Source organism: Panulirus ornatus, chromosome 1, assembly GCF_036320965.1.
Source record: "Panulirus ornatus isolate Po-2019 chromosome 1, ASM3632096v1, whole genome shotgun sequence".
Lineage (NCBI taxonomy): Eukaryota > Metazoa > Arthropoda > Malacostraca > Decapoda > Palinuridae > Panulirus > Panulirus ornatus.
Window position 1 is genome coordinate 92,302,486 of NC_092224.1, and position 26,291 is coordinate 92,328,776.

Sequence of the window (26,291 nt, forward strand, 5' to 3'; positions counted from 1 at the left end):
ATGCTCGGTATATTATCGCAACTAGAGTCAGCTATACGGCTTATTAAACGACCCTTACGACTGGCATTGCCCTCCATACAAACCATTAGATAACCACGAAAGCTAAGCTGAAACAAAACACTCTGCCTCACGTTTCAACACTGTGTTCACAGACCACTCGACTCCCTGCCGACACCAAACTGACCAAACTACGCCATCATAACCCGGTACGTACAGACCTGTCATTCCCTCCCCCCACACTGCATGTGGTATCACCTATCTTCTTATCGCCACCGCTTTGACACATACATCTTTGTCATCCTTCCCTTACTCATTATCTTCATATGTCCATATAATTTCCTCACGCCCTCTTCAGCTCTCTCAACCACACTTTATTACCACACCTCTTTCTCACCTTTTCATTATTTACTGGATCAAATCACCTCACGCCACATATTGTCATCAGAAGTTTCATTTCCAACACATCCACCCTCCTCCGTACATCTGTGGCCCATGCTTAGCATCATTCCCACCCAGCGTAACAGGTATACTCTACGAACTTATACCTCTGTAGTTTGGACACACACCTTTCTCCCCCTTCCCTTTATGCAGTGGCACTATATATGCATTTCACCAATCCTCAGACACCTCACCATGACTCATACATACACTGAAAATCATAAGTAACCAATCAACAACACAGTGATCCCTTTTCTTAAGAGATTCAACTGCAATATCGTCGCTCCAGCTGCCTTGCCACATCTCATCTTACATATAGCTTTCACCACCTCTTCTTTCTTCACCAAACTACTCTCCGTAACTCGCACTTCACATATCACCTCGTCCCAAATACCCTACATCTGCCACTCTATTATCAAACATTCTTCAGTCCTTCAAAATACTCACTTCATCTCTTTACCTCATCAATACCTGTTACCACTTCCTCATTTGTCCCCTTCACCGATATTCTCTTTTATTTTAGGACACTTGATTTAAAACATCCTCTTATTCTCCCTAGTGTACTGATGTTGAGTTAGTAATACTTTCTAAGAGAAATAGAAGGATTTGTATGTGGTTTTTAAGGATCAGACTGAAGCGTATAAGGATAATAGAAATGCCTCATGGAAAGTGTAACGAATATATGGTGTAGGAGAAAAGCTACTAAACGCAGAGAGAAGTTTAATCAAGAGTGCAAGGCGTACGTGAGAGTAGGTAGAGAGGAGGGTTAGTGGTTCCAGTTGAAGATTGGCCTGCGGCAGGGGTGTGTTGTGTCACCATAGCTGTTTACTTTGTTATGGATGAGATGTTGAGGAGGGAAGATGCAAGGGCCTTGGAGAGGGAAAGAGAGAGAGAGAGCGGGGTGGGGAGGTATATTGTCTGTGCGGGGTGAGGGGTCCTAGAAAAATGAGTCAGTTATTGTTTGCTGATGACACAACACTAGTGAAATTCGAGTATGAAACTGCAGAAGGTGGAGTCTGATTTTGGGAGAGTGTGAAAGGAGGAACAAGAGAAAAATATAAATGAAAGCAAGGTTTAGCAATGTCTCTTGGGGTGTGAGTTTGAATGGAGAAGGCTTTGAGGAAGTGAGATGTTTTAGATACCTGGGAGTGGATATGGCAGCAAATGGAAGCGGTGAGTCATAGAGTGGGTAAGGGGGCCAAGGCTGTGGAAAATACGATCAACTTCCTAGCAAAGAATTTGTAGTGACCCAAAGGCAATCTGGCAAGGAATCAGACTCTTATAAGGGAATCCCAAACATGACATTAAATATCATAAAGTTACAATAATGAAACTGATGATGAAGGTAAGGCAGCAGAATTCATGAACGCGTGGAAGAAAAAAAAAGTGTTCAGGATTATGCCTGGAGAAAACATAAACTGTAACCAAGACAACGAGGAAGAAATAGCAGACTGAATGACTCGGAACGAGGAAAGAACCAACCCACACCAAACTATCGACTCGGGGCCCCGACTGTCCCCCAACAACTACCTCTCAGTGGCAGTAGACTTGCCGGATCTTCTTACAGCCAGCCATTCAGGAAACCAAGACCTCAACCCCGGGAAAAAAGTATAATGGATAAGAGGCCAGTCAACAAGCTACCTGCAGAAGATCTTTCAGTACCTTTTCAACATCCACAGTGCTAAAGATAGGGGTATAGAATGTGCCTATGTCCTGTATGGGGTGCGATGGCTCCTGTGTTGACTGCTCCATCTTGCTGCAATACAAGGACCCTACTGGAAATTAGTTCGTAAAACTTTAGTAGGTTATCCTAGTGGAAGCTACTGTGTACCTTATTGTGGTGTGTTGCACATGTGTATACCTATCGTAATGTTCAAGGGTCCCTTAATAAAGTCAATCAATCAAAGATAGGCTAAAATATCAACGATACTAAAACCAGGAATGCCAGAAACAAACCCAAAGAACTGCCGCCCCTCAACCCCCCCCCCCCCCCTAGAAGTCCCAGGGAAAGTTTGGAAGAATTATCCTAAGGTTAAGATGACACCTTGAAAACAATAACTTCCATAACCCTGATCAATACGTCTTCCGGAGGAGGGGGTAAGAGCACCACCTCAGCAATAGCGACTGCGGTTGACAGAATCGCTCGCTTCGCCCACACGGACAAGGAATTAATCGTGCAGTAATACAGAGATGTAAGCGGAGCCATTGACAGAGTGTGGACAAATGGCCTACAGTTTATATCACCGCAGTTAGGCATGCCTGAGGTCACAGAAAGACTATCTGTGTTTAACTTTCCATACTAACATAGCACAGAAGGCACCACCAACTCTGCTGCAGCCTCGCCCAGCAGCGTCACCCATGTTCCTTCAGTTAATCGGGGTTGCTCCAAGGCAGCGTTCTATCACCAACGCCATTCATAGCTTACACAGCTGACGTCCCCCGCACCAGTTGGTTCCCTGCGCATGGACATCTGTGCAGATGACGCTACTCACATGGTCCTCTCGAACAACTCTCTCCCGGGACATACTCCCCTGCCTCTGCCATATGTGGGTCACTGGCATCCAACCCCAGTCCCCCACATACTCACTTCCCCATACACAACACCTGACAACACATAACTCACGCTGATCTCTATCGGTTTTCCTATTTTTTTCTTTGCTTTGCGGATTGTACAGTTTATTGACGCAAGTCTCTGGCGCCGAGTCTGAGCGGCGTCACAGGTTGGGCGGATCCCAGCAGAGCTTTCTTGACCGCCATCATGCGACTGGGACCCATCCCACTTCCGTCGCTACGCACCGCCCACACTTGGCTTAGTTTTTTTTCCTATCCATTTCTCCAACATTGTCGGTCTCGCTTCTTACATTCCGTCTGTTCAACACCATCTGATTATTACCTCCTCCTTTGATCATCATCTCTGAAACCCAACTGTTCATGGGTGCTTTTCCTCAGCACTAAGAGATCTCCAGCTTGTAATCTCTGATCATCGGTTCCGCTCCAAGGGTGGAGTCTGTGTCTACTGTGGTACGAAAACACCCCCATTGCTCGTCTCGTGGGTCTTGAGTCTCCTGACTTTGATGCCACCTGGCTCAAAATCTCTTTCCCTTCTACTACCTTGCTTGTAGTGTTTTATTCCCCTCCCTACAACCGCCCCATTTCCTCCGCCTCTTCTTGCCACGAAGTTCTGCTCCCTTCTCCTCCACGCACTGAGATCGTCCGTGAGTTTAGTGTACGCCACTAGGATTGGCTAGGCTCCGACCGGGATGATCCCGGCGGAGTCGTGTACCTTCGTTTTCTGTCGACGATCTGGAGCAATACACAGGACCTCCCACCAGAGTTTTTTCATGACCGTGGCGCCCACTCCTGTGACACAACCTGACCTCGTTCTTATCTCCTTTGGTTTCTCTGACCACCATCTTAGTTCTATTCCTTGTAAGTGGGCAGCACAATCCTCTTTTCCCCCTCTCCCTTCGAAACGCCAGCTTTGGCACCCTGAGAGAGCTCAGTGTCTATCCCAGCCTAACCACCTTCACCTCTGACCTTCCCTGGGATGTGTAGCCTGCCAGTTTGGTTGGGGTGCCCTGCATTGTGCTGAACGCCTAGCAGAGGATATCTTGGTTGGGATGTTGGACCACATCCCATCTAAAATCTCATTGTCCTCAGCCTGGGTTGGTGCAGCCCATCCCTAAGGAATGAGGTCGCTCTAACCCCTCTCACTATCGCCCAATTGCTCTCGTTTCTCTAACCCCTCCCACTATCGCCCAATTGCTCTCGTTTCTGTAACCCCTCCCACTATCGCCCAATTGCTCTCGTTTCTCTAACCCCTACCGCTATCGCCCAATTGCTCTCGTTTCTCCTATCTCCAGTGTCTCTGATCCTCTCACTTTCTCAAACTGTTCGACTTCGATTCCTTTCTTGTAGATCACCAGGGTGGTTCTCAGTGTTAGTTGTACTTGTGATCTCTCCTGTGTGACTCACCTCTGGTCATCCTCTCTCAGGATAACTTTGGTCGTAGCTGTGGACGTCTCCAAAGCACTTGACATGATGTGGCATAAGTCTTTTGCTGTCTGAACTCCTTTCCTTTAATTTGATTCCACTGCTTCTTTTTTGTTTTCTAATGCACAGTTTCCTCTCAGGCTGTTTCATCTCAGTACTCGTCGATGGAGCGATTTCGTCCTTCCTATCCTAATAATGACTGTTGGTGTTCCTCAAGGTTCTGTCTCATCACCTATCCTCTTTCTTCTCTCAGTAAATGATCTTCTCTCTTAAATTTCTAACACTATTCTCTCTTCTGCTGATGATTCCACTTTACGTACTTCAACTCACTTTCCCTTCCCTTCCCCTACTGATGCTCGTTCTATCTCATCTCGGACCTGTGCTGCATTTCGGAGTGGAGAATCAGCCCAGTAACCTTGTAAAACTTAAATGGTGCTATAAGGCAGTTTCTACCCACCTCTCTCTCTCTCTCTCTCTCTCTCTCTCTCTCTCTCTCTCTCTCTCTCTCTCTCTCTCTCTCTCTCTCTCTCTCTCTCTCTCTCTCTCTCTCTCTCTCTCAGTGAGGTGCTAAACCACTGGGTATACCATGGGAACCAGTATGCCACCTCCTCTCCTCTTGTCCTCCCATCCCTCCTCTTCATCACGGTCCCCCCACCCCTTACCATCCTTCCTGCCTATCCCTATTGTAGCAGTGTAAATGAGGGAGTCTTGTCCTGCGCCCTAAGTCTATGAGAAAGGTCAACTAATAGTCTAGTGGGCGTCTGTGGGTTGTTGCGTGTCAGCCATTTATTCGTAGGTTAAGTCCTTATGTTATTTACATGTTAGCTTTATCTTTATGTCAGCCCTTAACTGCAGCGATCAATAACTGACACCCAGTCAGTTATTGAGCGTTGTAGTTAACGACCGGCGACGGATATTTGAACACCTGTAACTCATTTGTGTAATATTATTGTCAGTTTATGATAGTGTTTCTGTTTCATGCGAGTTTCAATATCCGACATAATCAATGTCTATACGTGTTACAACACAGGTGTGGTAAGGCGATAATTTTCCCAGGCCATAATAATAAATTTCGATTTAATAGTATTCTGTTTACAGCTACTGTTATGTTGTTGGCTACATAACTGTTTATGCCAGTTATCGTTATTCTAATGAAACTATTATGTATTAAAGCAGGTTTAACAAAGCTGAAATCTTGTCAGTCTTCGTGTCATGCCATTTTTTGGGTTTATAGGAATATATGTGTGTATGAAGGTACCTTTGGAAGTATATATATATATAATTTTTCATGATAGCCTTGTTTCGTTTTCCCGACGAATGCAGTGGATTATCACCTGGTGTTAATTTCCCTCTTCATAATGTGTAAATCCCCATTTATAGGCCTTTATTATTAGGCTACATGTGTGCTAGTGACATGGTATGTCTTCCATTCAAATTCTGACCCCACCGAAATACACTGTCTTGTTTCGAACACTGCTCGTTTATGTCTTATGTAATACGATTCTTGCCGATCTTTTATTGTTTTCCCATGGTTTCTGGTTTCTCTTGTACTGCATCACTTAAAGAACTCTTCGTAATCAGCGTCATATAAGTGATTTTTAAAATCCTGAAGGCAGTAATCAGGTCACTCCTCACTCTTCTCTCCTCCATGGTGGACAGATTTGTAAACCTTAGCCTGGCAAATAAATCTACAAATGGAACTGGACGTCTTCGGCTTGCAACGGACATAAACTTATGGACCGGGCTCACATATGGCAAATGAATCTGGATACTGAAAATTGCAAAATTTTTACATATCGGTAAATGAAAATGAAAAGGCAAGATACAAAATAAATTCTTTTGGGCTACAAAGGTAAATGAGGAAATTGACATGGGTGCAATAATCTCTGGTGGCCTAAAGCCAAGTAAACAGTGCGGTAAAAAAAAAAAGGGCGGAGAAAATTCCTCTGATTCTTTTTGGAAGGGATTTCGAATTTGAAAGTCTAGGAACATTATCTTCACTCTTTACAGCTCACTGGTGCGTCCCCATCTTTAAATACGGGGGTCAGTTTTGATCACCCTGTTTGTGGAAAGACAGGCATTAGTGATAGCACAAAGGCGAGCTACCAAGCCTAGGAAAGAAAACGTCATGAGATCTAATAAAGGTATTCCAAATTACCTAAGGCTTCGAAAGTCATGCTACTAAACCATTTCAGAATAGATTTGCCTGATTTCACTTGCAGTAATGGTTACAAACTCGTAGGCAAACGTATTACTTCGAATGAGGCGACGTATTTTTTCATCAGGATTGTTAACACTTATATGATTTACCAGCTGGGGTGGTTGACAGCAGTACCATAGATAACGTTTTAACTATAAACGAGAAATATTTCGAAATCCACGACTGACATTTATTCGCACCACCTTTGCTCTATGATAAATGTACTGGTCTTCCTCTTTAAAGATGTGCATGTCTCTCTACTGCTACCACTCTGACCATGAATTTTTGGTCTGTTCCAGTAAACAACCTCGTTAGGATTTAAGGGTCTGTTGTTGTTTGGATTCATTTTGGTTTAATGTCATAATTCAGGCCAATCTCTTATGACTGAGGCACCATATTTGTTTCTCCTCTATGGACCTTCTCAGTTGGATCTTATGTGCTTCTGGTGCCATCGGTGACCAGACTTTGAGAAGCATAATCCATTTTAGTTTACGTTGTGAATAATTTGCAAGAACATCCTCATCCATCCATCTCCGGATACTGGTGCCCTGCTATTTCTCCCTTATGGTGTAGCTTACAGATTTTTTTTCTTTCTAACACGGATCTCATAATCTGGCTAAGGAATTCAGTGTCCTGGTTTATATTCCCTAGAATTGTTAGGCTGGACAAAGCTTCCTCTCTCATATTTTCATTCGGTGAAGAATTCTCCACCGCTTTCATTGGTAAATCCATATTAACCATATATTCAGAATGAAACACTGCATGATATTTTTCCGCTGGGTGGTGTGCCATTAGTGGCTTTTTATTATCCTAGGCAGTTGCAAGTAATAATTTACAACCAAGACTGGTGATGCATCAGTTGTTGATTGGTGTGTTCACTTGACCAGCTAGGCTGTTACAAGAGGGAACTGGTGCGTTCCTGTAACACGTCGTAAGCTAGGCTGTTGCGTTCCTACAGCATGTCTTAATGTTCCTAAGGTAATAATAAGGTAATAGTATTACTCGATCTTGTAACTCCATGTGGGGTTTCGTTTCAGCCAATCCTTTCTCCTGTAATTAAAGCAGGGTACACGCGATCAATATTATTACTGTTAAGTGTCAATACTGACATTACTTTTAGGTTTTGTCAGTATTGTGAACACACGTCAATTTTTGTCAGTATAATCGCGTGGTTTTGTTCCCAGCGATTATTATTCAAGTGCAATGGGAAAATGAAAGGACAAAGCTAGTCTCGCAATTATTCTAGTAACTCTGTATACAAAACAATACATTGCTGCAATAAAGCTTCTCTCCGTCTTGTGTTTCTCCAAATTTGTTGCCATTGCGACTGTGTTGTTTCAGGTGGCTGTGACGATGCTGATCCTGGGAATGACAGTACAACGAACAGACGACCAGGCATTAGTCATTCCATGGGCCCCGCCCACATACTGACGCCTGGATTTCAAAATGTCTGAAAATACATCATTACGGATTTCCGGTGTTGACAGTACATCATCAGTACGATACACACACACACACACACACACACACACCCAATCATCAGTAATATTGACTACAGAAAATACTGACATACAGTGATCATGTGTACCCTGCTTTAAGATGTACCCAGGAGAATATATCCGGTACACATGGCTGAGATAAGCAATCCGCCTCTTGCACTCGTGCAAGGTACACTCATTATTTTTGGTAAATAACTTATTCCAGATATAAGCATCTTAGGGGATACTCGATACTTTTTCAAGAGGATTGTTAACAAATGGAATGATGTATTAGATTAGATAAGTAACACAAATACTTTGAAGTATAGGTTTGATAAAATGTCTTGCTTCAAGTCCACAATTGACATTCTTTGCGCCTTCTTAGTTACATGAATAGTTTGCAAGTTTTTTATCTTTGAAATAGGATGTTACAGACAGCCTCCTAAGGACATAGTTTGTCTGTTGCTTTTGGAAATCTTTTGTATTTGTATTCTGCATACTTCGTCAGTCGCACTCACATTATTATATGGTGCTTTGATCAAAGGGTCTTAACCTGTCTGTGGTCCATGGCCCATTATCTAATGGTCCACAAGGATAGATAGATAGTTAAATGAATTTTACCATCAATACCATCTCTAGTAAGGGTTAGGGTGACATTGTTTTCAGACCCGACATGATATTGGATATATGGTAAAGGTGGTCCACTGAGACGAGGGGGGGGGGGAGGACCTCTAAGTGGTCCACATAAATAAAACAGTCAAGACTCCTTGGCTTGCTTGAACCGTTCGCTTGGACCGTTGCTGTAGTCATGGAATTTGCTAAGGAACCTTTCTTACCAGGGAGGTCGGTTCCCCTTCCTCCCATGCTATTCCTTGTTACACGTGTGTGGTTAAGGCATTATTTATCCCAGACATATCCACATTTTGATACTTTTCCCCCCTTAATCTGCTAGTTTGAATCTACTGGCTGCTTTTCAATTAATTTTGAGACTATCTCTATTCTGTTAATATTCCAGTACTACTACTACTACTACTACTACTACTAGTAATAATAATAATAATAATAATAATAATAATGATAATGATGATGATAATGTATGGAAATGAAGGAAAATGTGGTGCATATTTTAATACAAACATATCAACCCCAACCAGCGGATTTGGTGCTGGCCTCTCCGCCCACACCCAGCTGCAGTGAACCAGTCTTGCTGCTGCATTCACTGCCACCCACACCAGCTGGAGTGAACAGGTCTTGTTGCTGGATTCACCGGCTCCCACACCAGCTGCTGTGAGCGGGGCTGATGCTGGCCCGACTGCCAACACCATCTGTTATCAGCCACACAATGAACGGTACTTGACCCCCTGCTGCTTGGCCTGCCATACCCGGTATATACAATCGAGGACAAAGGAGATTCCTGCTCGGGTACAGCTTTGCTGCTACACCACTTGAAGGTTAGCAGTAGCCGGGAGCTGTTGCTAACCCCGTCAGCCTGCCCTTGAGCAATGCAGTATACAGTGAAATTAATAATGTAATACTCTGTTTTTACAAATATTCTAATCGTTTTTGCCCCTCAAAGATATATATATATATATATATATATATATATATATATATATATATATATATATATATATATATATATCCCTGGGGATAGGGGAGAAAGAATACTTCCCACGTATTCCCTGCGTGTCGTAGAAGGCGACTAAAAGGGGAGGGAGCGGGGGGCTGGAAATCCTCCCCTCTCATTATTTTTTTTAATTTTCCAAAAGAAGGAACAGAGAAGGGGGCCAGGTGAGGATATTCCCTCAAAGGCCCAGTTCTCTGTTCTTAACGCTACCTCGCTAACGCGGGAAATGGCGAATAGTTTGAAAGAAAGAAAGAATATCGGAAAGTATCACAATTTTGCGCGTGATCAAGTATATTCCTATGAGTCCACGGGGAAAATGAAATACGGTAAGTTCCCAAATGCACTTTCGTGTAATAATCACATCGTCATAGCTAACAGTTAGTTGATATGCAACGAAGGGACGTAGCTAGGACCCCATTTGCTAAACATGTGATTGTCCAAGACCAATCACATGTTTACCAAATGGCGTCCTAGCTACATCTCTTCGTTGCATATCAACTGACATATTCCTCTCTTGTCTCCCCTGATGATGTGATTATTACACGAAATTGCACCTGGGAACTTATCGTGTTTCATTTTCCCCGTGTCCTCATGGGAATATATATATATATATATATATATATATATATATATATATATATATATATATATATATATATATATATATATATATATATATATATATATATATATATATAAGAAAGGGAGCTGTGGTTTCGGTACATTACACATGACAGCTAGAGACTGAGTGTGAACGAATGTGGCCTTTGTTGTCTTTCCTGGCGCTACCTCGCGCGCGCCATTTCATGTGTGGCGGGGTGGCGACGAATGGATGAAGGCAGCAAGTATGAATATGTACATGTGTATATATGTATATGTCTGTGTATGTATATGTATATATATACGTTGAAATGTGTAGGTATGTATATATGAGTGTGTGGGCAATAAGCCATTTTCATCCCAAGAAACTGGACCCTCTTAAGACCTTTTTTTTTTTTGGTAAATAAATGCGAATCGTTATATTCCTTGTAAGCTTCCTATCATCGTGATAGTTAATATTTATTCCCACGCACATAAATGAACCCTTCCAAAAATATGTCCGGCAGTGAAAATATATTAAAAGATACCTTGTCATATGTAGTGTCAACTGTTTCAGTGAACACTGAAACAACCGGCCACGTTTCGCTACGTTTCCGTACAAGATTGACGTATCTTTTATTCTGTCGAAATTTGTCCGCTGGAGCATATTTTATAGATTTGTTTCATTGAATAAAACTTGCTTGGTTATAGCCATCAGCTGTTTTTTTATTCATAAATAACATAAATTCATTTCCAGTCTAAAAATGGTCGCTTGATTCATAGAAAACCTAGCAACAGCTGTATTTAGTTTCATGCGAATGGGTACTTAATGATTAGATTTAACATTCAAATGGATCAGAAAGCGTTAAGTTCCATGAGTGTTTGTGTTCTTACGTATCACCATTTCTCTGAGCTTTTGATCTCTGACTTAGCGATTTCATAATTTCTTTCCCTGCCGCTCACAGTGACCATGGGGTACCTGGGTGGAGCGCGAGCGAGAGACCCGTTAACCTTCTTTCTATTTTTTTTTTTCTTTGTCTGGGCTTCGTCTTACTCATCTTACTCCCAAGAACTTTTCGATGAACCTCCTCCCAAATTCTTCACAACCTTTCCCTCTGATCTACAGACAAAGGAGATTTCTGTGGCTTAACCTCCAGCTGTAGAGGAAGACGAGAAAGGAATTCAACAAGAGACCGCTAACTAGTTCGCTTCGAGGCTGTTTGTGATAGTGGAAGAGATAGGGAAATAATATATCAGTGAGGTGAGAGTAGAAATATATGCATATTTAAGATAGGCAATATTGTAAACCTTCCATGTAGTTAAGGGTGTGCAAATAAATGTCAGTCGTGGATTTGAATCTAAAGATTTGCGAAGCCTGTGTTTATGATACTAATTTTAACCACACTAATTGGTAAATCGTTCCCGATGTTAACAATCCTCTTGAAGAAAAAGTACTTTGCCTCATTCGAGGTAAAACGTAATCCCCCCCGAGTTTGTACCATGACTACGAGTGAAATCACACGAATCATGTTAGTAAGCCGATAGATCGATCGAGGTTATCGAACCGACAGGTAACTTGGAATACATGTATCAGATCACCTCTTAACCTCCTCTTTTCAAAACTGAATAGATTCAAGTCTTTTAGTTGGCTTTCATAGGATTGGTTTCTATCTGAACCTGCTGTTTTACTTATTTGATTCCATTTAGTGCTGATGATATATCGTCAACTCTTATGTGTCGCAAAATGCTTTCCGGAAAATCGTAGCGTTGGACTGGATTTGGGATGTAGAACTCTACAAACATAGGTGCGAGAAATAGTTTAAAAATCTCTGGCATGTCTTCGTTGTCGTGAACCAAATCACCATTTTCTCTTACTAATGAACAAAGTGAATGGGTAATGACCAAAGAGGATCTTTGGTAATGACACTTGCTTCAAACATGCCCATAAATTCCTTTGGGTTTCTTTTGCTATTTTCAGCAATGTGCGCTTCATACTGACGTCAAATTGACGTTTAAGGTCTTGGTTTCGATCTGCAGACTTACATGATTTGCTCTGTCTTACTGGTTACTGGTCTTTTTGACTTTCTTATGAGCTGTTTCTTCATGCCATCGTAGCACCATTTGGCTTCGCTTAGGTAACAGGACCGTCTGCTACGCGTTGGCACAAATGTTACCTCCATTGTAATTCTCGTACTTGCTGCTCTGTGTTGATAACAACTGTTATCTATTTTCTCCCATCTTGATGGTAACCTTTACTGAACATATGTGTGTGTGTGTGTGTGTGTGTGTGTGTGTGACATCATATGAATTAGGCCAGTTCCCTTCACAACGTAGCAGGACGGCTGTTGTGAGGAGGGTGAGGATGGTATGTTAAGGCGTCGCGGTAACTTGAACCCAGGGCTCGTCACGAGTTCTGTCCTGCTGCTGGGCGGCAGGGTTCTCCATTGCCACCACCCCGGCTGCTACCTACCCTTCTTTCTGTCCCCCCCCCCCCCTCTCTCTCTCTCTCTCTCTCTCTCTCTCTCTCTCGGCAGAGGCTGGTCGACTGTGTCCACAATCACCACATGACCCGTGATCATCTCTGACCTTATTAGCTTGTTTACAGTAGATAGTAAGTAGTAATCTCGTAGGATAGTGAGATGGATTGTGACTACTATGCTATCTGTGTCAATACGAGGCTGATACATTGCAGTTTCAGATAGTGGAGACCACGAGATAAACCATTCACATATTTGCCTCTTCTTGTGGTATGTATATCATTCCTCCCGCCATACTCACGGATATATAATCAGTCATTACAATAATTTCCCCCATCATCCCCCCCGTCCTTCAAAAATGTCTTAACCTTTGATTTCCTGTACTCCACTCGTCCACATGTTTACTTTTATCTCTGTATCTTTTGGGAATTCCATGTGCCTTCGTCACGGGGCGTTCTGTTCCTGATTAAAATCTTTGTTGTAATAAAGATAATCATGATGATAATAATTCAGTTCTTCATGGTGCCATCTCAGAAACCTGATACTGCCTGGTGAAGCCTCGTGTTCCACCACACGTCCGACGGATTAGGTTCCACTCCACTGTCCACTACTATACAACACAGTGGGCTCCACCACTATATGTCAAGGTGGGTTCCATCGCTGTACACCAGAGTGAACTCCATCACTGTGCGCCAGAGTAGGCTTCAATACTGTACACGAAAGTGGGTCCTTCACTCTGTACTTGACAGTGGGATCCTCTACTTTACGCAAGAGTGGGTTCCACCACTGCACACCATAATAGGCTCCGCCACTGTATACCAAAGTGGGCTCCCGTTACTATACAGTGGAGTGAGCTTCAACACCAGAATGGGCCACACTATTGTACACTGGAGTAGGTTCCACGAATATGCGTCAGGGTAGGCTCCACTATCGCATACCAGGTTAGACTCTACTGTAGACCAGTATGGGTACCAATGATACACAACAAAATGGGCTCCACCACTGTATACCAGAGTAGGCTCCACTATTGTACGGCAGAATAGGCTTCACCACTGTACAGCGTTATGGGCTCAAACACTGTGCACTGAAGCAGGTTCCACCACTGTATTTCAGTGTGGGCCTCACTACCGTACATCAGTGTTGGCTCCACCACTTGTATATTAGGGCAAACTTCAGTCCAGTACACGATAGTAGGTCCCACCATTGTACTCCAGACTGAGTCCCACTACTGTGCACCAGAGGAGGCTCCACAACTGTAAACCAGAGTAGGCCCCACCGCTGTGCACCAGAGGGCTCCACTACTGTATATCAGAATGGGTTCCACTATTGTATACCAGAATGGGCTCCACCACTGTTCACCAAAGTGGGCTCTATACTGTACATTAGATAGGCTGTATCGAGAGCCTTTGGAGACAATTATAACTATTTCAAATGAAAAAACGAGACAAAGTGTGAGGATAAGGAGGAAAAATGACAAATGATTGGTGTATGTAAGCTTTAAGCATCGCCTCGCTTAGGAGGTCGTACATAGAAGATGGTTCTGGGCATCTCTCTCTCCAACACTCCTAACTCAGGAGGGTAGTACTTCAGTTCAGGTAAGTACTACCCTCTTGACTTGGGATTGTTGAAGTGATGGCCGGAGTCCTCTTACACCCTCCGTGTCGGGATTGTTGTTGGTCTTATCATTTCTAACGTGATGAGCAATATTTTGTCGCCAGCTCTCATTCGCTTTCACCATCACCTACAGACTCGATTCACCCGAGGGATTAATACTCACCATCTATCTGTCGTACACACCTTTCCCTATTGCAGTATGTCACGTGTATTGTATTACTCACCTCTTTATCTCTTAGTGTTTAAGCTAACGTCTTACCTCTTGGCCAACTTACAGAAGAATCCGTCGAAACATATATCATGGTTTAGTGTGAACTGCGTCCATCAGTCCGTTGTGGTCGCTGTGGCTAGCCGAAGCCTCGCCTCTCAAGGGCGGGAGTGACACAAGCAGCTACACCTCTACTACATCACGTACGGTAGTAGTAATAAGTCTAGTGACAGGAGACGCTGGTGACACAGGGATTCCTTTACACTGAGCTGATTTGCACAATTCTCGCGTTCTTTACAGATATCAGATTCCAAGATACTGACTGAGCCACTACATCATATAGTATGATTTGGTTAGTTGTTACGACCTCTGGACATGATTACGGACAAGGAAGCTCCGTAACTAAACATATTAAAGTACTTAGTTTTAATTAGACAATGAGTTCTAATTAAGAAAGTAACTGTTCACATTATGACTACCCCACCCCTTAGCTACGTTTGTATACTCTCCGTGTAATATACTAACAACAAAATTTCAGATTTATTTAAAAAACGATAATAGTCTGAAACGAAGAGAAAAGAGGACGTCTTAGATATCACAGAGTAAACGTATATTATTTTGATATTATTTTTCTATTGATGGCTTGTCTCTGGCAGTTCAGAGATCAAAGATCTCGTTATAAGTGGTGTTGGGAAATGTTCAATTATGTATACCAGATAAATCAAGGGATGACTTTGAACATGCAGTTGAGAGATGTCAAGCTAAAAGTTGTTTTTAAGAAACAAGTAAAATCGTTTCTATGGAATATATTAAGTGTTATTGACTCCAATGAGTCAATAAGCTGCTTGATATTGATGAGTCATTATGAAATCATGTTATATTGTTCCATGTCAGTTATCAGTCATTAAATCATTCTGTTATGTAACTAGCTCAGTTATATTTGTACTTTCTTATTGTTATACTTTTTACTCTGTGCCATCATTCACTTTGAGTGTATTATGAAGACCACACTGGAAATAAGTATCTGTTATATACTTTTATGTGCTATCTTTGCTAAGATATGTAAAAACTTTCACTGCGCATATATTATGATATGATACTACTACTACTACTACCACTACTACTACTACTACTGCTGCTGCTACTACTGCTAACTACTACTACTACTACTACTACTACTACTACTACTACTACTACTACCACCACTACTACTACCACTACTACTGCTACTACTACTACTACTACTAGTACTACTACTAGTAATAATAATAATAATGATGATAATGATAAATTGGTTTTAGGTTTATCAAATGCCAGGGTGATTCAGTCCGTCAACGTCAAGTTACATCTACCAACCGGAAAACTTAAGGTCACATACACTCTCACTATGCATTACTTAGTGTAGGAGTAAGGTGGCTAGGCTATGTTAGGAGTAACATAGCCAGGCTAGGTTAGCTATGTTAGGAATGAGACTGATATGCTAGGTAGGAGTAAGGTAGCCAGGCTAGGTTACCCTATGTTAGGAGTAAGTTAACGTAGTTTAGTTTAGGTTAGGAGTAAGGTAAGCTGAGCTAGGTTAGGGTATGTTAGGTTACGTTAGGGGGTGGAGGGAGGACAGCCGAACTATCGACGGTAACTGGGCTGGTGGGGGAATGTGATTATTTAGTCCCAGTCTGGTGGGGGAATGTGATTATTCAGCCCCAGTCTGGTGGGGGAATGTGATTATTCAGCCCCAGTCTGGTGGGGGAATGTGATTATTCTGCCCGTCTGGTGGGGGAATGTGATTATTCAGCCCCAGTCTGGTGGGGGAATGTGATTATTCAGCCCCAGTCTGGTGGGGGAATGAGATTATTCAGCCCCAGTCTGGTGGGGGAATGTGATTATTCAGCCCCAGTCTGGTGGGGGAATGTGATTATTCAGCCCCAGTCTGGTGGGGGAATGTGATTATTCAGTCCCAGTCTGGTGGGGGAATGTGATTATTCAGCCCCAGTCTGGTGGGGGAATGTGATTATTCAGCCCCAGTCTGGTGGGGAAGAGGATTTGATTATTCAGCAGATTCTCGTTTACCGTACAGACGGAACGCTAGGCAGTAGACAGGTGGACGGTTGACACGATGGAAGGCCCGATTGCTTAAAAATAAAAAAAAAAAAAAGACTGGAGATCTCGACCATGGGGTATAATAGGGTACCGACCGACCATGCTCCTGGATATTACTCACTTCGTATACGAACTAGGTTCAGTGGGAACCTAGGAACCTTTCAAAGTCCGTGTGGTAAATTCCTCGTAACGGAAGGTGGTACAGTGCATATGTAGGCTAGTACGACCTTTGGGTACGACGATGCGTCCTTTAAAGTACGACGGCACGACCTTGAGTACGACCATACGATCTTAAGTGTAGCGGTACTACGACCCTTGAGCACGACGATGCGACCATTAAGTGCGACGGCACGACCCTTGAGTACGACCATACGATCTTAAGTGTAGCGCTACGACCCTTGAGCACGACGATGCGACCATTAAGTGCGACGGCACGACCCTTGAGTACGAGCATACGATCTTGGGCATGACGGTGCGACCCTTGAGTGCGACCATTAAGTACGATGGTATAAAACTTCAGCCGAGGAAGGAGGTTACAGCCCTTAAGCAAGACGAGGTGACCCTTCTGAAGTTGGTACGACCTTTGACTACGATTAAAAGCCCCTGATGCACCACGGTACTACCCTTGAGTAAGACGATGAGACATTGGTCTTAAAAGTCGTGCCTTAGGGTCATATAGTGTGTTCAGGTCGTACCATCGTGTTCATGAGTAGCCTTGTCGTGCCCAGTGGTCGTAAAGTCCTGCTCAAGGACAGGACCATCTTACTGAACTGTCGTGGTAACAAAAAAAAAAGAGGTCGTACCGTCGTGCTCTGGAGTCGTATTCTCATGCTCAAGGGTTTACCCCTTCCCTGTAGTACTACTGTCTTACTCCAGAGTCGTAACTTCATGCTCTGTTGTCGTACAATTCGGTCGTATCATCCTACTCTAAGGTCGTTCAGTCTTTAGCGTCGTATTATCATGCTCAAGGCACCGCAAAGTCGTGTTCATCTGTTGTTCTCTAGACTTATTAACTGATGTCTCTCTGCTTATCTCTTCTCATCGTATGATTTCACTGCCACCATTTGCACTTAATGATGCACAATGATATTTGGATATATTTCTTTCATTGTATGATTCCAGAGTTCTCATTGATACCGTGAAGTTTGTTCTGTAACTTGGGAAGTGGTGGACGAGAAGCAAGAGTGTATGTGAGCATTATTGTGACTAAGTCGTCTGCTGTTTATTGAGCAGGTGTTTACAGCTGACATGTGTAAGTGATACGTTGTGTCCAAGTGTGTGTGTGTGTGTGTGTGTGTGGTGTGTGTGTGTGTGTGTCGTCCACTGGTTAAAGTAACCTATTCTAAAATCTTGTTATCTTTACTACTATACATGGTACGAAGTGATATGTATTACAAAGTTGAAACATATTACTGGTCATATATTTGGTTATGTTCGTATCTTTTGTATTGCTTGACATTACACAAATAAAAGGAAAAGCAAAAGTGAAAAATTAGGTTACAGACAAATGGAGAGAAGATAGATAAAAAAAAAAAGAACTGGAAGTATATAGGAAATGGAAGGAAGATAAGAATGAAGAAGTATATGATAATAGACCATCATCTGTAATACTGCATGAATTTTGAATAAACGATTATTTCATCATTAAATGACAGAAAAATAGGTTCTGAGGTGGTGATAACTATTGTGGTTTTGTGTGGAGCAGAGGAGGGAGGAAGGCTTACCACATTACATTTTGGGGTGTCTGAAATACCAAGAGATAGAAAGGGAACCAGACTCACAACAACACATCAAACATCGTCTTAAATGTTAGGTAGAAGAAGGTATAGAACCTGGTCAAAAGTGTTGTCCACTGAACGACTTGACCGTGTGGTGCAGACCGGCATTAGCGAAAGTAACGGATGATTATCCACTTAAGACTAAATACCTGTTCTTTGTTAGGAGGAAGAACCTGTAATTACGGGGATTACAGGTGTGTGGGCCGGTGCCAACTGAGATGGGTTGGGAGTGAACTAGGCCAGCCCGCCAACCTACCTATAACCTATTAGCAGCATCCCAGGGAGGGCGCTTGGGATAGAGTGCTTTGGAACAATATGGTATACTGGGGTTGACGTGCTGTCAATGGACTGAACGGGGGCATGTGAAGCGTCCGGGGGGTAAACCATGGAGAGGTCTGTGGGGCCTGGATGTGTAGATAGGGTGCTGTGGTTTCGGTGCATCTGTTGTTGACAAGTTCCAGCTCTATGAGTGATAAATACAGTGTGCCAGGGGAAGACCTGGGATAAGGCATGTTGTTATCCTACAGACTCAGGACCTGGGGACTTTCCTCACTCTCGAGATGGAAAGTTGGCGATAAGTCGTATTGGACAGCGTCTGTGTTCGTTGTCTGCGCATGTCTGTCTATCGGTGATGGCTGGCGCTGATGTGGAAACTGGTAGGAGTAAGTTTGGTAACTGCCGACAGACTGAATATAGATGATTCATTTGATATACATTTGGTTTAGCTCATGTAACTTAGCTTTATGATATTGCATGGTATACCAGATTGTAGCGTATAACAGCATAACATGCGAACATTGATTTGGCACGAAATTTACTTCCTAGGCTTGTTGGCCGAGTGCCAGGTAGCTCATATTCACAATATTCACACCCACCAGTTTCTCAGTCCAATCTGTACTTGAGTTTATATATATATATATATATATATATATATATATATATATATATATATATATATATATATATATGTGTGTGTGTGTGTGTGTGTGTGTGTGTGTGTGTACTCTATCTTATCAGGTAATTTATTCCATTTATCAACAACGTAGTTTCTAGACGAGTGTTCCTTACATTTCTCTCAAATCTGATTCAATCAACTTCAAAACCATCATCTTTATAGTAGAATATCCTGATTACTTCATTGATTTTATGTAGTAGTCTCATCTACCTGTATGTTTCGACCATAACACCCCTTACTGCAAGTCCTTTTCAGAATTGTAACGAATTCTTTTAATCTCTCCTCATAGGGAAGATTTCCATGGCTAGGTATTATTGTTGTCATCTCCTCCTATATGTTTTCTTGAGAGTTTATAGTCACCCTGTGAGAATAGAGGCCAGAACCCAACTATATAATCAAGAAGAAGCCTTGTGAGAGATGTAAATGCAGTATAAAACTTTCACTTTTTTCGGCTGATTCTTCTAGCAATATATCAAACTACTCGATTTATTTCGGAGGTTTATAACAGTTGTTGCCTTCGTTATAGGTCATGGCTTACTAAAACACACACACACACACACACACACACACACACACACACACTTACCCACTCGTTCCTCAGTATCACCTTCTAATGAATATGTAAACATTCAAACATTCCTCCAAGCAGTGGAGGTGTGTCGTCATAATGTAGACCCTGGGGTTTGACTCGGCCTTTTTCAGGCCAAACACACTCTCCCAGGGGCAGCAGCACCTCATGACAACAACAAACATTGTTAACACATATTGCATTGGGCACAACCACGAGAGAGAGAGAGAGAGAGAGAGAGAGAGAGAGAGAGAGAGAGAGAGAGAGAGAGAGAGAGAGAGAGAGAGAGAGAGAGAGAGAGAGAGACTGTACATACTGTGTATTTACATAAATAGGTTTAGATATAGAAATGTATAGAAAAATTAATAGAAAATGAAGATAGACGTAGATATAAAGAAATTTAGGGAGAGACAGACAGACAGAACAGACATAGATAAGTAGATAGTTAAGAACGACAGACAATTATATATATATATATATATATATATATATATATATATATATAGAGAGAGAGAGAGAGAGAGAGAGAGAGAGAGAGAGAGAGAGAGATTGATTTGCGGTGTGTTTACGTTGCCTGCAGCTGAATGAGAACGCGCAAGTCATCGCATGCTCAGTGTAAACATTCCCCGTGGATAACCGTGTGTGCACTGTCTGGAAACCAAAGACAAGCAACATTATCATATATATATATATATATATATATATATATATATATATATATATATATATATATATATATATATATATAACGAATAAGTAAAACAAGAAACCTTTGTCTAGGGTAAGGAATCAAGTGATGGGTGTGGACAGGCTTATCGCAAACTGTCGTCATTGTAAATCTAAATCCAAAGATGTCTTCCTCACAGGCAATAGAGAGACAAAAAAGCATCGGAAAGCAGAATAAGCGATCCTCCATGACATCATCACCCCCCCCAACAAAGCTTTACTCTCGGTACACCAGGGGATGATTGTGCGCAGTTACGTTGGGAGAACCACATATCAGTACGTTGACATTATTTCACTTGATTTTTTTTCTATTTACCGTTGGAGGCTCCATTCACGGAAAGAAAAATATATCGACATCAAGGCCGGACCTTAATTGACATATAGAGAGGATTATGAAAGGGAAGAAGTAAAGACAAGGAAAAGTACTTACGATTTTGGAGGAAGTGAAAATTTTTTTTTAGAATGTGCTAGGTCATAATTGCTAAGAAAGACATGGGAAAGTAGACAGCCTCAAGCTTCAACATGTAGAGAAGGAAGTAGTACTTAAACGACCCACCCTTGAGTTGCTGATGGCCACACAGTAATCATGTGACGCAGCAACTTGCCGAGTATTGTGTTACTTCCTTTGTTGTGGTGGGGGTGCACAAGCAGCCAGCTCTCGGGCAAGTGAACCAACATTGCGGCTTAGGGCAAGAAGGGTCAAGTTTTGAAGTTAGCCTGGGAGAGTGTATGAGGTGGACCGCTTTCGACTCGACTCTCTCAAGTAATGGATACAGAGCTAGAACCACCCCAGATGTGAGAGCAATGCTCCATACAAGGACGGACCAATCCTTTGTTTAAACGGAACAACTGTTTGGAAGAAAAGAATTTCGACATCGCAAATGGAATCTCAAAATCTTAAAAGGCAGATGTAACTACTTCCGTAATGTGGGGTTTCAAGAAAGAGTTGGATGTTACGGTAATACCGAGTATGTTAATTGAATCAAGAGGTGAAATTACAGAGTACTTGAAAAAGAGAGGAAAGTTGTGAGGAATTTTCGATAGAAAGATGGGCAGAAACTGGGTCTTGGAGGCACTGAACTTAACCACATTTCGTGTCCCTCTGAAACATCGTGTGCATACCTAAGCTTAATGAGGAAGTAGTGTCGAGACGAGATGGAAATTGCATGAGAAAAGGAGCAGAATTGAAGGATGAGCGGTTACTTGTACAAGAATGGAAATCTTTGATAAAAAGGGAGAAAAAGTGAAGGAGACAAGAGATAACCTTGAGGACACCGCTGTTGATGGATAAAGTGGGGAAGGCTGATCCATCAACAACCACGGAGATAGATCGGCCTCAGATTCCTCCCCCACATGTTAGTAACATAGGAAAGAATATCACCAGTGGATCTTGCCTTACGGAAGCCATACAGGTGGTCAGAGAGAAGACTTGTGAAGATTCAAGGTGTCTGAGAATACGGGAGTTGAGGAGGGATTCGAAGACTGTGGAAATGGTAGATGTCAAAGGAATAGGGCGATAATTAGAGGAGTCAGAACGGTCAAAGTGAAGCGATATAAATAAAAAGTATAGGAGGTACTTATGGAAAGATGAACAGCCGTCGTACCCAATGCAGCAAGTTGTTGACAAGTTATTTCCCCAGCGTATCAATAGGAGTTAAAGGAAGTTACTGGACGAAAATCTTCCATACCTGTTGTTGGATAAACGGATGTTTCAACGGCAAAACACCTTTGCACATCAGCAAAAACCAGTAACGAATAGCATCAAAATTTGTAGTTAGTTCCCCTGACTGAAGCAACAGGTGAGGCATCAGTTATGGCTGGGGTCAATAACTCTGTTTGGTGTAGATAGGTAAAGAAGTCCGTAATCTTCAAATTAGAAGCACCTGTCATTCTTTTACTCTGTGCGCCCAAACAACATTTGAAAAGCTTCTGTCAAACCAAGGATTTCCGATGTCAGAAATTCCTAACTAGTTTTGAAAAATTATATTCGTAGGGAAGCATATACGAGAACTATTCAGAAATAAAAAATTGATATTGATAAAGAGAAAGGGGTCACTGTTACCATTCCTATTCGACAAAATTCTAGCCAACTGGAAAGAACTGAAAGCCTATCTTACATTTGCAGCGAAGGAATATAATGCTGATACGCGCCATAAGGGAAGAATAAAAAGCACGATGGTTAATGACCCAGTGAACTACCTCTACCTCCACTGCATTACGTCTATCATCATAACAGAAACTGAACGTGTGAATGACTCAGTCAACTCTACTCCAGTCGGCTGACGCAGGTCCACACAACCTTGAGAATGAGCTACAGTGGTGTCTTCAAAGTCTTTGTGTAAGACAAATGGATAAGAAAAAAAAAATTAGAGGCAATATATACGAAAGACTTTGGAGTTTGATTTATACTGGAATCAGGAAACTATTTTAAGATGAATCCAAGAGCAGAATGGAAAATTCAGATAAGATTTAGGTCAATCACTCTTCCTGTATTACATCGAAATATAAAAGTCTACTATGGTATGATGAAAATACTATACTTGTAATTAAACACAAACAGTACGAAGAATATTGAAACAGCTTTGCTGTGTAACTGTAGGATATCCTTATTTATTTACGTTACTTCCGTTGTAAGTCAGAGGCGAGACATTTTACCATGGGAGACATAATGCAAGTAGAGAAGCGGCTTCATTTACTCAAAATGTATTTAAGAATCTAAGTAATTTACATCCATCAAGTGGAAAGATCAAAATTTAAAGACCTTCCCTTCCTTAATGTATAATGGTTCAGCACTATACTCACTGAGGAACACTCCCGAAAAATAGATACTTTAAAAAGGTCTTTCTCTCTTTTAGCCTATTATGAAAACAGTTTGGTTTACTTGGTTTGGATTTGACTATCAGCTGGCCTTTAGGAAAATCAGGTAAGCCCCTCACACAGTGTGAGGAGTGATGTCTGGGATAGTGTGCATGTGTGTGTGTGTTAAGTATCTTCAGCTGTGCGTTAAATTGTATGTTTAAAACGCTACTTTAACGCGTCATTCCTGGCCTCATCCCTCCACACGACCGCATACTGATTCTGGGTGAGCCATTGTTCCACTAACGTAACGTCCTGTCTGCATGTTGCCACTGTGGGTGTCAGGGGTGTTGGGTTGATGACACTTGGGTTTGTGTTGGTCGGCAGTTTAAAAAGTCATGACTAGTACTACTGTATTTCGTGTCCTCCTGCATCTATTATCATGATGATCCCTTGTTATTTACGACGTGGCTTTTGATAAAGGGTCATTATGTGTGTAGCTTATATTTTCATCGTTGTCTGGGGATGTTACCTCTCGTTGAGAATAGACTTTGAACTTTAGTAAAGATGAATAGACTTGAAATGTTTTGGGAGTATGATTTCAGTCCCAGCCATGGCTTTTTTTTGCCGATTTAGGAACATCTGTTTTGGAAAATTCCCCTCCATCCAGATTCGTTTGACGCCAGTTTGGTTTGAAGGTGAAATCTAGCGTGTACATTTGATTTGAGAACATTTCATGACCTTGTTAGAAAATCGGCTGTTCTATGGTTCTCCTCTGGTATATTACTGAACATCTGACACCAAACTGACTGCAAAGTACAGGAATTCCACATAGATGGAAGAATGATGCGTCAAAGCCCGAACATCATAAGTTTTACCGAATTCAGAAGTAAAGGTAAACTGTTATTGCTGAAAATGGACTCCAAAGTTTACTATTACTGCGGTCAAGATTGGATTATGTCATGAAGGAATAGCGTCATCATGTTTGCATGACGTCTCTAAATGTTTGACCACCAATTCAGTGCGTTTTTTTTTTTTCGGAAATTTTAAATCTCTTCCAGCTTTGTCCCTGATATATATCTTTTTTCTTTTTTCTTTCATACTATTCGCCATTTCCCGCGATAGCGAAGTAGCGCTAAGAACAGAGGAGTGGGCCTTTGAGGGAATATCCTCACCTGGCCCCCTTCTTTGTTCCTTGTTTTGGAAAAAAAAGAAAAAAAAATCCGAGAGGGGAGGATTTCCAGCCCCCGCTCCCTCCCCTTTTAGTCGCCTTCTACGACACGCAGGGAATACGCGGGAAGTATTCTGAATTATATATATATATATATATATATATATATATATAATTGATATTCACACTGCTTCAATAATTGATCATTTACCTGTTGTAAATGTGGTTTGTAAAATTATATTTACAATTAAGATGTTTAGTATGTGTTTTGTACATTCTTTGTATGTTAATTGTTTTATCAAGTAGAGTAAATTGGAAAATAAGTAAGAAATTAAATCGTTATAAATTTGCTTCAATTTGTCACAAATTTTGTCTCACTCGTCCACCAACATACGCAGAATATCAACATGGAACTTAAATATTAGTAGATACATGGAGAATATGTTAAATATTTACACTAGTGCTGGATGTTAAACATATTTATATAAGCTGATCAAAATTAGGTAATTACTTAATGATATGTGTATATATATAAAGTATAAAAATACTCGTTGAGCACATTTTCTTTGTCATTGAGATTTATATCAGTATACGCTGCAGGGTCTCGTTCTCTATACGTTCTCCCTCACAGCTTACCAACTCAACCGTAAGATGGCACTAGTGCAGGTTATGGGTAGCTTGTAAAGTAACACAGGTAGAAGAGGGGGAGTTACATTTCATAAACAAGAGGAGGAGTTACATTTCATAAAGAAGGAGGGGAGGTACATGTCATAAACAGCAGAGGGGGAGTTACATATCCCAAAGAGAAGAGGAAGTTACAAAAATTCCTAAACAGAAGAGGACAAGTTACATTTCCTAAACAGAAGAGGACGAGTTACATATCCTAGACAGAAGAGGACGAGTTATATTTCCTAAACAGACGAGGGAGGAGTTACTTTTCCTAAACAGAAGAGGACGAGTTACATTTCCTAAACAGCGAGGGGGAGTTACTTTTCCTAAACAGAAGAGGACGAGTTACGTTTCCTAAACAGAAAAGGGAGTTACATTTCCTAAACAGAAGAGAAAGAGTTACGTTTCCTAAACAGACGAGGGGGGAGTTACTTTTTCTGAACAGAAGAGGACGAGTTACGTTTCCTAAACAGAGGAGGACGAGTTACATTTCCTAAACAGAAGAGGACGAGTTACGTTTCCTAGACAGAAGAGGACGAGTTACATTTTCTAAACAGAAGAGGACGAGTTACGTTTCCTAGACGGAAGAGGACGAGTTACATTTCCTAAACAGAAGAGGACGAGTTACATTTCCTAAACAGAAGAGGACAAGTTACGTTTCCTAGACAGAAGAGGACGAGTTACATTTCCTAAACAAGTGGATTGGTTACTGTCTATTAGTATTTACCTCCGAGTCACGAAGTGTTCGGAACCCTAGATCAAGACTTCGATCATGTGTGCAGACAACACAGCAGAGCTGAGGTGTGTTAGCCACAGTGGCTGGTACTTGCAAGATGATCCTGGCCACAGATTTAGATCAATGGTGAGGACGTGTTGCCGTGAGTGACCAGGGAGAGTACAGACACTGACTACTGGAC

General features: G+C 41.8%; 2 protein-coding genes across 5 annotated transcripts in view; one reads left to right on the top strand and one right to left on the bottom strand.

Moving 5' to 3' along the window:
* Positions 1-205, bottom strand: part of Tmem63 (transmembrane protein 63) — a 129,959-nt gene extending 129,754 nt beyond the window's left edge. For both annotated transcript variants that reach the window (XM_071665843.1, XM_071665827.1), the window contains exon 1: positions 132-205. The gene's annotated coding sequence lies outside the window, so the exon portion shown is untranslated. The remainder of the gene's footprint in view (positions 1-131) is intronic.
* Positions 1-26,291, top strand: part of fbp (fructose-1,6-bisphosphatase) — a 394,327-nt gene that overhangs the window by 291,294 nt on the left and 76,742 nt on the right. The window lies entirely within an intron of this gene.